The sequence below is a fragment of the Hipposideros armiger genome, unplaced genomic scaffold (genome assembly GCF_001890085.2).
Source record: "Hipposideros armiger isolate ML-2016 unplaced genomic scaffold, ASM189008v1 scaffold_534, whole genome shotgun sequence".
In the NCBI taxonomy this organism is placed as follows: domain Eukaryota; kingdom Metazoa; phylum Chordata; class Mammalia; order Chiroptera; family Hipposideridae; genus Hipposideros; species Hipposideros armiger.
The window spans coordinates 959,599-973,423 of NW_017731884.1; the positions used below are offsets into that span (position 1 = coordinate 959,599).

The following is a 13,825-nucleotide window of genomic DNA, read 5'->3' on the forward strand; positions in this document are numbered from 1 at the left end:
CATAATCTTTGCCTGCCTGCTCACCTTATCAGAGCCAGCTTCCATTTTGCAGCAAAGGTGATTCTACCTCAGAGTGTGGCATTGTAATCATCTAACTACACAAAGGTTATTAGTATGGAACACTGTTTAACAGATTGTCAGGTGCAAAAGTTAAATGACAGCAGAAGTGGCACAAAATTTACCAAAACACAACTCAATTCCTTTATAGCTAAGAAATGCTGGAAAGCCAACACTTTGTTGGCTAGGATCTCTTTGGAATCATTGACTTGAGAGACCTTTCTTTTTTTTTTTTTTGTTAATTTAATGTTTCCCCTATGGCCTTAAATGCTAACGAAGCTTCAAAAGTTCCTACTGTGGTAGGAACTTACCAGGCTGTAACTTACGCAGAAGAAGCTGGGTCATTAAGCTAACGGTCTCTGGATGAGCATCTCCTCTAACAAGCAGAAAGGTGATCTTGACCCATATTATCATTCAGGGAATAACTTTCCTGATTCCCAATAATAGAACCATAATTGAGCCTCACACATGAAAGGCAATCAGATAAAAAAGTTTTGGTTAATGTTGCTTTCCTGTAGAATGGAATCTCGACAAGGTTCTTTTTAAAATAGGGGTTTCTAATAAATAGTAATTCAGACAGTTGTTTGTTTTCTTATAAATTTGTGATAGATCCAAACAATTTAGGGAATTTTAAATTTTCCTCAGGGGTAAGAGAAATACATATACTTTATTTCACATGTCAAATTATCTTATATCATAGTTTTAATTTCTGATATAAAAATTCGAAAATCCTTCAATTACTCAAAACCTTCAACCTATTCAATGAAGCAAAACATATGCAAAATTATTATAGAAAACCAAACAATCTAACATATATAATAGATTTATTTTATTTTAACATAATAAAAACATTTTAAGTAATAAATAAAATGGTTTGAATACAAATATGTTGTCCAAGTCAGTTAAAAAATATATATCACCTGGCATAAAACTAAGAATTCTAAAGAATGTGAATGTAAATATAGTAGCTAATATGAACAAGGGTCTATTCTTCTTTTTTTTAACTTTATTGGGGACCAGTGTGTTTTTTCCAGGACCCATTGGCTTCAAGTCAAGTCGTTGTTCTCAATCTAGTTGCAGAGGGCACAGCTCATTGGCCCATGTGGGAATCGAACCAGCAACCTTATTGTTCAGAGCTTGTGCTCTAACCAACTGAGCCACCCCACCACCCCCAAAAAGAGTCTATTCTAAACCTCAAAATACATAGCAGGCGACATTTAAAAGTGCATTGAAATTTACCGTAAGAGTAAACTAATATTTATGTTGTAAAATAAATTCATGATTAAAGAACCCTCATGTTTTCATAAAATGTATTTGTCATATCAAAATGAACAAATCTGTGAATCACTCAGTATATAGTTGAAACTGATAGTAATATTAAGGGCTATATTTTTGGGAGAATAGGTATGTTTGTATATGTGACCAGAAGTAAATCTGCAGTGACACTAAATATAAATGCATATCCCTGTTTTAGAAACACAGCAAGAAAATGTTCTGCACTGCAGAGTTAAAACGTATTCATAAATTTAATGTAAATCATTAGGGAATGAAAACTGAAAAATTTAAAGGAAAATGAATGGCGAGGCTCTTGCCAGCTTTCCTAGCACAGCCATGGCTCAGCACCTCTCCCTGCCGGCCTGTGACATGGTTGGCTCCCACCTGGACCACACTGTGGCACTACAACCTGCTCAAGAGCGCCCCGGCCCCTTCCCCGCCGCTCATTTATAAAAGTTGTGTAGCTTTGCCCAGTTCCTGGTCAAGGAGGAAGGATATGACAAGGGATTGCTCACTGTGACTCCAGAACATTGGAAATTCTGTTGCAAGGGCTTGGCACTGGATCAGGAAGAGGGGAACATCATTAAACGTGCAGATATTGGCACCGTTCTCAGAGCAACCCACGGCACAGACGATGGCTCCCAAGGAGGTGGCCGAGGAGTTTGGCAGGAAGGAGCGGAAATACTTTACGTCGGATATTGGAATGGCTTGCTGATCAGGAAAATATTATTTGTATGATAAGTGCTTTGACCTGCCAGGAGCTCTTTTGTGTGTCAGAGTGGTGGACTCTTTAACAAAGCAGAACAATGGTCAGAAAGCATTTGATTTTTGGAAGGATATAGTTGGCTGGTACATAACACAACTATAGAATGTAGGTTTTTAAGGAAAATTGTGGAATACATTTTCCAGAAATAGAGATCCAGTTGTAACGAATCTGTAAAAAAAAAAAAAAAAAAAAGCTTTGCAGCTAAAGAATGCTGGGAAAATTCTTTTCTTAATCACCAGTTCTCACAGTGGTTGCTGTAGACTTCTCTGCAAACACATCCTTGGAAATGATTTTGCATATCTTTCTGACATTGTGATTATAAATGCACTGAAGCCTGGTTTCTTCTCCCATTTACCAAGTCAGAGACCTTTCCAGACACTGGAGAATGACAAGGAGCAGGAGGCTCTGCCATCTCTGGATAAACCTGGGTGGTCTTCCCAAGGGAATGCTGTTCACCTTTATGAACTTCTAAAGAAAATGATTGGCAAGCGTGACCCCAAGGTTGTTTACTTTGGTGACAGCATGCATTCAGCTATTTTCCCAGCCTGTGATTATAGTAATTTGGAGAGAGTCCTCATCCTGGAAGGGCTCAGAGGGGACAGAAACGGGAAGTCTGAAGAATCAGGGCCTCTAGAGAAGAAAGGAAAATATGAAGGACAGAAGGCAAAGCCTCTAAATTCATTATCTAAAAAATGGGACTCGTTTTTTATTGATTCCATTTCGGGACTGAAAAACATAAAAGGCTCCTTGGTTTATACGTGGTCTTGTAAGAGAATCAGTACCTTACAGTACTATTGCAATTCCAAGTATTGAAGCAACAGCAGAATTACCACCCTGGACTACAAGTTTATAAGATTCTCTTCCAACAATTCAAAAATGGCTGGCTACTATCCAAACCCCACATTGGCTTTATCAAATGATGAAAAAACACTGACAAACAAATAATTTTTCTTTACTGAAAAACGAAGTGAAGATCCATATATGCAGCAAAATGTAAAAATGTTAAACGTATTGTAAAAATCTTAATTAAAAAAATTGTAAAATGCTTTACAGAAACAAATTCTTAATGAAAATCGACCATAAAAATTGATATGTTTTTCCGTAAGTCACCTTTCCGTATAGATCATCTTGATACCCAACAACTCTCATTATATTAAAGTCTCAGTATCTTAGAACTGAAAAGAACCTTATTAATATTTTGCATACCAATAGTTCTGAGATTAGAATTTACCTGGATACACACAGACACACACACACACACACACACACACACACACACACATTTACACCTGTGTCTAAACCAGTGGGTCTCAAAAAGTGTGGTCCCAAACCACCAGCATAACATCACCTGAGAATTTCATAGAAATTCAAATTTGCAGGTCCCACCCCAGACCTACATACTTAGAAACTCTGGATATGGGGCCCAGGAATCTGTGCTTAATGACAGTATGATTCACATTAAGTTTGAGAACCACTGGCTACACCATAACCTCCAGAGACTGGCTGAATTGGTCTGGGGATATAGGTAAGCATTGACATCTTTTATATCCCCTGGAAAATGCAACCAGAATAAAAAACAACTGATCTACACCAGCTTTTTCAATTCATACCCAAGAACACTGACTAATCCAGTGAGATTAAATGATTTTTCCAATCTATCAGGCTTTATGCTATTCTCATGTTTTTAAAACAAAGAAATAAAAAAGACATGATTTCTTCTAAGACTACACAACAAATATGGGACAAAGATGATACCAGAAGCCAACTAGTTCAACCTCCAATGTTACCTATTAGGATTCCTCCTCCCCGCTAAGAATGTTAAAGGCTGATTAATTCATTTTCATTCATTTTAAAGCATGTATTCTTAATGGAACAAAAATAGGTTGTGGTGAAAAAAATATTACATAATGCAATGAATTGTAGCCCTCCAAAACTAAACATTACCCAATAAAATCTTATTCCTTAGTAAAAAAAAAAAAAAGAAAACAAAAAAGAATACACATCAATTGTATAAAAAATGATTTCCTGACAAATGATTTCTTGTATGTTATTGTAATAATAAAAATGTAATTATTATATCAATCTCCTATATAATAATATCAATATCAATTTTATTGTCAACCTCATAAATAATATCACTATTCAATGTTTTCTAATTACAACATTAAAAGAGTATTTACTATTAATATTTTTCTACTGAGCACACAGTAACATTCAATATTTAAATATATTCTTAGCAATTAGTATTTCCTTTCATCTGGCTTCCCCCCTCACTACTCACCCACCACCACTTCAATTGCATTTGTTTTAATCTTTAAATAAACTACAAAACAGTATAACCATGGTAGGTTAAGACATTAGTAAATGGTTTGCTTGAGGCCCTGAGAGTTGTGGTTCTAAAACATTTACGATCAAAGTCTTTCACTTCCTCTGTTATAAAAGATTTTAGCTAATTTCCTCTTTAATTAATTTAATAGAATTTCTTTATTTTCTAAGGAGGTATACCTTTACTCGAATTTTTTGAATTAATTAGTCAGGGTTCTCCAGAGATACAGAACCAATAGGATGTAAATAGTAATGGAAAAAGTTAGATGTGCAGTTTTATTTTTTAACTGTTTCTTTTGATATTATTTCAAATTTACAGAAAATTTGCAAAAATGATACAAAGACTCTACTATACCTTTTAACAAGATTCACTAATTAATTGATTCTGCTCTATTTAATTCATCATTCTCATTCTCTCTCCCACATACACACACACACTTCAGCACATATAACCCAAGAACAAGGGAATTCTCTTATTTAACCATACAACAATGACCAAAACCAGGAAATTTAATATTAATATATTTCTATACCGATGATTTATGTTTTGTTTGTTTGTTATTTTCCCCAAGTCCAGGATCAAATCCAGGATCCTGCATTATTTACCATATCTTTTTTAGCCCATTTTAGTCTGAAAGCATGTGTTTCTCAGCTTTTGTCATTCTTCCCCTTGACATTTTTGAAGAGTACAGTCACTTCTTTTGTAGAATTCCCTTCAAGTTGAGTTTAACTGTTATTTTCTCATTATCAGAGTAACTTTATGTCCCTTTGGTAAGAACGCCACAGAAGTAATATGTGTCCTTGGTATCATGCCAAGAAGCACATGATATCAGTTTATTCCATCAATGATCATATAACTTTGATGATTGAATTGAGGTACTGTACACTAGATTTATCCACTATGAAATCATAAGAGGTCAGACAATTAAGTTTGCGAACTCATCCTAGAAAAAGTGCTACAGACCTCATTGCTGAATATCAATCACTATGGTCACCTTTGAAGTACTCCCCTTGGGAAGCTATGCACCAAAGCCAGCATCTAGTCCACTCTTCAAAGCAATTTTCGAACTCTTTTTTTCTGGAATGGCCATCAGAGCTGTTGTCATATTACCCTTGATGTTCTGAATGTCATCAAAATGTCTTACTTTCAATATTTCCTTTATCTTTGGGTAAAGAAAGAAGTCACTGGAGGCCAGATCAGGTGAGTAAGGAGGGTGTTCCAATACAGTTATTTGTTTACTGGCTAAAAACTCCCTCACAGACAGTGCTGTGTAAGCTGGTGCATTGCCATGATGCAAGAGCCATGAATTGTTGGCGAAAAGTTCAGGTCGTCTAACTTTTTTATGCAGCTTTTTCAGCACTTCCAAATAGTAAACTTGGTTAACTGTCCAGTTGGTACAAATGCATAGTGAATAATCCCTCTGATAAAAAAGATTAGCAACATCGTTGCAACAAAGTTCATGAACTTATTTGTCACACCTCATACATGCTTCTTTTGTAATTAATAAGTTTTTTGACACTATGACAATATAATGCTCCTCATCAAAATTTTACTTGCTAGTTGTAGCACAAATTGAAAATTCCTGGCTCAATCAATTATTACTATGATACCTACAATAGTGGTTTTCTAACCTTTTCATTCTCTGTATATTTGTTCATTCTATTGAAGGGAAGAGCTATTCCTTCTCTCCCATATTTTTGATTATTCATTCATTCATTCATTCATTTATATCAGTTTGAACTCATGGATTCCCATTTTATTAAATAGATTTGATTTTTTATTATTCTTATTTGTTTATAATACTCTAATTGTACTAGATTTGTTTATTTGGAGCCTCTTCAAAATGGATCTTGGGTGCTTTTAACATGTCCTCATTATTCTTTGAGAAATTCTTTACTTTCTAGTTAGCACTTTCCCTGTCTAGACCCTGAGACCTTCATTTCTCTAAGGAACCCTGATTAATTAAAGAATGATATTTAAAAACCAGGATATGCGCAACAGATATGGTAATTGCTATTGAAGTGATATTACTGCTGGGTACTCTCAACAAAGCTAGAAATTGTGTGTGTGTGTGTGTGTCTATCCACTACATATCTGTATATCTATCTAAAGTATATTGAAAAAACATGAACACTCACAGTTTGAATTCCACTATAACACAACAAAGTTCATGTTAGTGTTCTCTTTTTTATATTAGTATTACAATATCTAACAGTTGGGAACTAGCTCCCATTATCCTCAATGTATTTATTCTCTAAATCAAGTCTAAAATAACAGAAAATGGTTTCAGGATTAACATATTCCACTACAAAATAAAACAAAATCTACTAATTGCATTCAGTATTTGTTTACAGTAATTGGGGGATAAGGGGCAAGTACTTACATACAGTAAAATGCACAAATCTTTATGTACCAATGAGTTTTGGCAAACATATACTCCCATAATCTGTACTCCTATTAACATATACAACATTACCATCACCCCTGAAAGTTTACTTGCCAACCATCCACCAAATACCAATGTTCTGTTTTTTTTCTATTTGATTACATTCCCGTGTTTAAACACTTCGTATAAATGGAATCATACTTTACGTTCTCCTCGTCATATTCAATTTCACTCAGCACAATGTTTTTTGAGATTCACCCATGTTGTATGTATCAGTGGTTTGTTTTCTTATATTGGTATACAGAATTCATTGTATAAATATAACACAATCTGTTTATTGTTTCTTTCTACCCTTTGTTAATGAATATTTGTAGTTTTCCATTTTTAGGTTTTTAAAATAATAATACTGTGAATATTTATGAACACGTTTTTGTATAGAGATAGATTTTCATTTACCATGGGTAAATAACTAATGGTATAATTGCCAAGTGAATGATAAGGAGTATGAATAACTCTATGAGAATATATCGAAATCACTTTGTAATCAGAATAATTATACTATTCTAAACCTCAGTCAGAACGTATGAGTTACTCCACATGCACAGAAACAATTGATTTGATAAGTATTTTAATTTTTGACATTCTGATGTGTGTGAAATGGTATCTCATTATGGTTTTGATTTAAATTTTCCAGATGACTAATAATTTTGAGCAATTTTTATGTGTTAATTGACCATTCACTTATCTTCCTTTGTGAACTAAGTGTCTATTCAAGTCTTTTACACATTCTGTTGGATTATCTTTTTTAATTATCAATTTTTTAGAAGTTCCTTATATTCTAGATGAAAGACCTTTAAGCAACAGTTTCTATACATATTTAATTCCAGTCCATGGCTTTGCGCTTACTTTATAAGTGTTTTTTTTATGAACATACATTTACTTAAGATGTAATTTTAAAATTTTTAATAGCATTTTTGCATATAGCAAATTTTAATAGCATTTTTAACGTTATGGCTGATTTCTGTACTCTAAGTCAAGAAGATATACTTTGTACTCTTTTAAAAGCTCTATAGATTGCAGGTTATGTTTAAGTCTATAATCCATCATGAATTGATTTTGGTGTATGGTGTGACACACATACACATATGCACAAATACACATTCAATTGAATGGTGTTTTAAAACTATTTGCTGTCAATGCTTTCCTTTACCAACTGAATTGCTTTGGCAATTTTGTTGAAATTTTATTGAACTTAGTCTTTCATTTCAGTGATCTAATTGTTTATTCTAATGTCAGTTTCATACTGTCTTGAATACTGTAGCTTTAGTTTAAATTTTGATGTCAGATGGTGTTAAGTCTTGTAATCACTGCATCATTTTTAATATTGCTTTGATTATTCTATGTACTTTATACTTCCATGTAGATTTTTTAATAAATTTTCATTTCTATAACACAGGCTGTTGATAGAAGTTTTAATTGGTATTGCACTGAATATATTTAAATAAATGACTTTTCAAAAACATAGACAAAATACATCATGACTTTTCTGACAACCCAATATTAATTTGGGGGAGAATGAACATCTTAACAATATTGAGTGTTCCAATCCATAGACATAGTATTTTTCTCCAATTATTCAGATAGAATTGTTGGTAGACAGATATAATTTTTCTTATAGTACTTTAAAATATCTTTCCATTATCTTTTGTCTTATATTGTTTCTGAAGAAAAGTAGTTATCATTATCCAGTATGTAATGCATCTTTTTTATCTAGTTGCTTTCAAGTTTTTCTATTCCGCTTCAGTTTTTGAAAGTTTTCCTCTGATACATTTAGGTCTTTTATGTTGATTTATATTATGCTTTGAGTTTGCTGATATAATTTGTTCTTTAAGTTGTTTGTTTTTCACCACATTCAGAAATCTTTGTCTTTTATTTCTTTACATAGGTTTTCTGCATCATATTTTTTTCCTCTTCTTCTGCATCTCAATTTACATATGCAGCATCTGTGCCACATGTCCCTGGTTTCTGTTTGTTGCTTTTGTTGTTGTTAATAAAATGACATTTTATTATATGTTATCTGAACTGGATTTTTTAAATCACTCTCTTTTCTTCAGTTAGGATCAATGCTATGGATTTGAATTTAAATGTACTTACTCTTTCTAAACATTTCTCAGATATTATTAAAAACGTTCTATTAAATGTTTAATTTCAGATGTTTTATTTTTAAATTCTATAATTCCCATTTGTTATTCTTGATGCATAGATATTGATATTTCATATCTGTTCTCTCAATATCAACTTATTTTGTGTGAACATATTTAATATGACTACTTCAAAGTCATTCTCTGCTAATTGCAACATGTGAACATCTCCAGTTTATGACTTGTTTAATACTACCTATCTTCTCTCTTGAATCTATGTCCTATTTCTCATATTTCTTTGCATGTATATTAATTTTGTATACTAACCTGAACTTTGGGAATATGTTATAAATGCTGGGTTCTGTTATCTTCCTCTGAAAAACTATGTTTTTTAGTTATGACAACCAGTGTACTTGGCTAGACTGACTCCAAGCTCTGCTTCCCTTATGGTAAACAGCAACGAAGCTCGCTACACTGCTCCTTCGTTCAGCCTTCCAGTTGATATGGGACGCTGGGATGTTTGGAGTCTCATGTAAACACAGTTAAGGAATGAGCCAAGACTTGATAAGAGTTCACATCCAGATTTCACATTTCTTTCCTCTGTGGTTTCCTTGCTTATTAGATTCACCTCTCAATTTCAAGCCTCTCTTGTAGACTCAAACCTCATCATTTGATTCTTCAAGCCAGTGAAGACCGTCGCTTCTGGCTGGGCTTCAAGCTTGAGTCCTGGGAGGTGCCCTCTGACTAAAAACCTTATACATATGAATCTCACCCAGCACAATCCTCTTCCTTTAAGGGCCAAATCCCTGCCTGTCTCTGCTTTCTTTTGATAATTTTCCTGTGCATTCAAATAGTTGCTTTTATATTTCCCCTAGAGTTTATAATTTTTTGTTCCAGCTTTGCTGCTATTACTGGAATTGGAACCAAGTGGTTCATTTTTTATTTCAGTCATCATAAGGCATTATGATTCAAATATTTTCAATCTATAAAAGCTGGCAGCTCTTTTTCTTACTCTGCCAGGAATAGTGCTATGCTATATACCATACATACACATGTGCTTCAACACCACACACAGGCATATAATTTAATTTAATTCTAAAAATAATATGGAGATAAGCATGTTTATCCCATTTTACATTGCAATAACGGAGGCTGAGCTATGTTGCTTGGGCAAGTTGAAAAAGCTAGAAACAGAGTAAAAATCAATTGCAGTCATGTCACACTCTATTGCTATTCATTCTAATCACCACCCCACCTTCAAACAAATACATCTTAAACATGTAATTTGAAAATGTTAAAACCATCAATGAGTACCAATTAAGCAGCATAACTTAGGGGTTAAGGTCAGGGGCTTCAGAATCAGACAACTTTGGTTTTCAGTCCTGTCTCATCACCTACTCCCTATGTAAATGATCAAAATTACAAAAGATGATAGCAATAACATAAAATTGCTGTGAGGATTAAACGTGGTAATATCTCATGCAGAATATCTGCTATACATAGACAGTGCTCAATAGATACTAAATTTTATAACTATTAAATCAAGTTTTATTCCAAGATACTAAGGATTTAATCTTCTTGCAAAAGAATTTTTAAAACTGTCTCATGATATATTTATGCCAAACTTGATCTAGCACAGCTGGATAAATAATTCCAATAATACAAAATGGGAAGGAGAAAGGGAATGAACATTTAGTGGAGATGTACTATGTACCAAACATCAATACAGGCATTTTTAAATACATTATTGTATTTCATTTTTACAACACTCTGTAAATATGACTTCTATTTTCACAGATATGGATACAAAAGTTTGGAAAACTTAAAGTAACTCATCCATCATCATAAACTATTGAGTGTCTCAGTCACTGCTAGAACCTTAATCTGCTTAATACTTTTCAGGTCCCCATGTTACCAAATTGGACTACTATGAGCTACAGTGAGTACTGAGTCTTATAAATCTCTTATTAAAACATTGTCTGGTGTTTAGATGCTTTCTCCACTTCATTTCCTCAGTCTCTCTCTTTCTAAGCCCCTCAACTTAATGTCCTAATTTACTTCCTTCAAAATTTCATGCCAACATCATTCAATTATAACTTGATCTTTCTGTCCTTCTCTGTAGCCATTTATTTCATTTTTATTGGACCAGTTCCATAATGTAGTTTCATGATCCTCAAAAACCTTTCACATAGCACATAATCACATCCTCTATTGTTTTAGGCAGTGACAAGAGTGAATTAGACTTATACCATCTTATCTCTTCCCTGAAGGTTTTAAGTGCATTGGTTTTATTAAATCATATAGGATTACTGTTTCACTAGCTAATGCTCTGTACTAGCCTACAATTCCAAGAAGTCCTGAGGAATGGTCTCAGCTAGAACACTGCAGAACATACAACACCGTATCAATATTTCAAAAAGTTGAACTATTAGAAAAATGTTCTTCTAAATATAATGATTAATGTAAGGTACTGTATGCAAGAGTATAAACATCAGTTATGGAAATACTGAAAGGACTGATTAAACAGAAATGAAACAGTGATCAAATAAGGGAGTAAGGACCCAGTAACATATAATGATAATGGACAAAGGGTGATTCTGACATTGGATTCTACTCAAAAGTACACACTCTTTTACACTACAAATTAGTTTTATGCAACTTATGATATTTTCTACATCTGAACCACCATTTTAAGTAAATTAATAAGAGATTATGATTCAAAATAAAATGTCCATCTCAACTTACAGAAAGAGACACAAAGATGGTACATTGTGGATCAGGAATAAGAAGAAACTACTTTTTGTCTCAGCTATGCCTTTAAGATCTAAAGATATTCCATAACAGTTATTTCACCAAGTTGAAGAAAAATCATCCATTTAATTTCTTACACACTTTTGTTATTGTACTCTAATTTAGGATTGGTTATCTGGGGTCTTTTGAGTTGCAATTCATATCTGTGGAGCATTAAGCAAACAAAAAGGACATATTTCGTGTACCATGTAATTCTTACATGCAAGTACATGCTAATGTGAGTGAACCTCTAAGTCTATAGATATTTACATGATAGTTCTTTTCCATGCATTGCTAGTTTGGGGGATAGTGGCACAACATATGTTTGACAACATACACTGAAAGTACTGGTTCATTGAACTCACTTCTTAGCTCCCACTTTTCCATAATTCAGCGATATACAACCTGTGTTAAGTGCTACTTCCATCAACACAGTTTCTTGTTTCATGCCTTTTCTTCTTAGTTGTCTTCCATCATCCCCTTACAATACTGACTCCAATCTCTATGCTGGTTTACTAGATGTCAGAAACTAAAATTTTAAGAAATTTCATTCTGGTTTCGATAAATGGTTCTATGATGCGTTAATAGTTGATGAGTCTAAGAAAATGTCACAGTGCTGGCCCAGTGGCACGATGGTTAAGAACTGGCTTGGGACACCAGAGGGCCCTGGTTCGGATCCCACATATGAAGGCCAGTGACACTACCCTCCACAGCTAAGATGCTGAACAACAGCTCAACCTGGAGCTGGGTTGCCATGAGTTGCTGGTGACGGCGTAGGCTGCAGTCCCCTGTGGCAGTGGGTTGCCATGGGCTACCTTATGTAGCCAGCAGCCAGCGCGAGCGGCCAGCAGCCACAGTGAGCAGCCGTCCATAAGCCAGCGACTGATCTGCCTCGCCCAGAAAGAGCACAATGATGGTGCCAACTTGGGCCAGTGAAGCAGCGTCCTCCACAACTAGACTGAAGAACAAAACGACAGCAACTTGTCTGTTCCCCTTCCCCCAATTCCCCAGCACTGTTTCCATCCCCCCAATTCCCCAATAAAAATCTTTAAAAAGAAAAGAAAAGAAAATGTCACAGGCACAGGTGAATAATATTAAGATCTTTGATTTACTATATGTATCATAATATGAAGTTTTTGAAATTTATAATAGAGAGAGAGCTACCTAGTCTGAGGGTCAGAATTAGGTGATTTTTAGAGTATGGGAACATTCCAGGTTGGAGATACCTATGATTATTATTTTCATTCTCCTTCAGCAACAAACTTTTCTCTTTTTCATGATCACCATTTAGAAGGAATATATCATAGCAAGTCAGAGCATCAGCATTTGAGGTAAATGCCTGGGATCAACAATTTGTCATCCCTGAGCACTTGCCTGGCCCTTGGCATGTTTCCCTGAGATCTCTATCTCTCTATTTCTTCATCTGTAACAGCTCTATCTTGCAGGGTTAGTCCAAGGATTAAATGAGATAACACATGTACTGGCTAGAACAGGGCTGAGACAATGGCAATCACTCAATATGTTTGTTATTACATATACTCTTCCTTTGAAGGTTCATAAAATTTACAATGAGAGGAAAGAAGGGATTATTTATGCTATACCCTCCACTTCTGTCATCTTATATCTGTCTTCTCAAACAAATCCAACAAGTCCCCATTCAAACCCTATCACATAACAAATCTTTCACTTCTCTGAACTCTAATAAAATATTTGTTTGCCATATTGTCTATTTTGGAAAGAGATCGCATGCTATTTTACACCATGTTAAATACATTTTATATAGTTAGCATTTATCTTCAACACATTTTTTATATTCTTAAGGGGAAGGCTTCATCTTATATTTATTTTGTGCTTTTAAAGTTTCTTGGAGAAAATTAATTCTCTGACAGAGCTTCGTTCATATTGCAGAGCATAAGTGTAACTGAATGGTGGGACACAGGGTGGAATTTCACAGATGTCTTTCTCAAATCACAAATAAAGAGCAAGTATGTCATCTCCAGACACCACAAGGTTGAAGTCATTCATGTCACGGTCAGCTACAAACTATCAATCATCAACCCGAGCTGTTTGATAGCACTTGAGTC

General features: G+C 34.3%; 1 protein-coding gene and 1 pseudogene across 1 annotated transcript in view; one reads left to right on the top strand and one right to left on the bottom strand.

Moving 5' to 3' along the window:
• GPC5 (glypican 5) overlaps positions 1-13,825 on the bottom strand; it is a 1,048,823-nt gene that overhangs the window by 914,795 nt on the left and 120,203 nt on the right. The window lies entirely within an intron of this gene.
• Positions 1,669-3,043, top strand: LOC109396689 (5'-nucleotidase domain-containing protein 1 pseudogene; annotated as a pseudogene).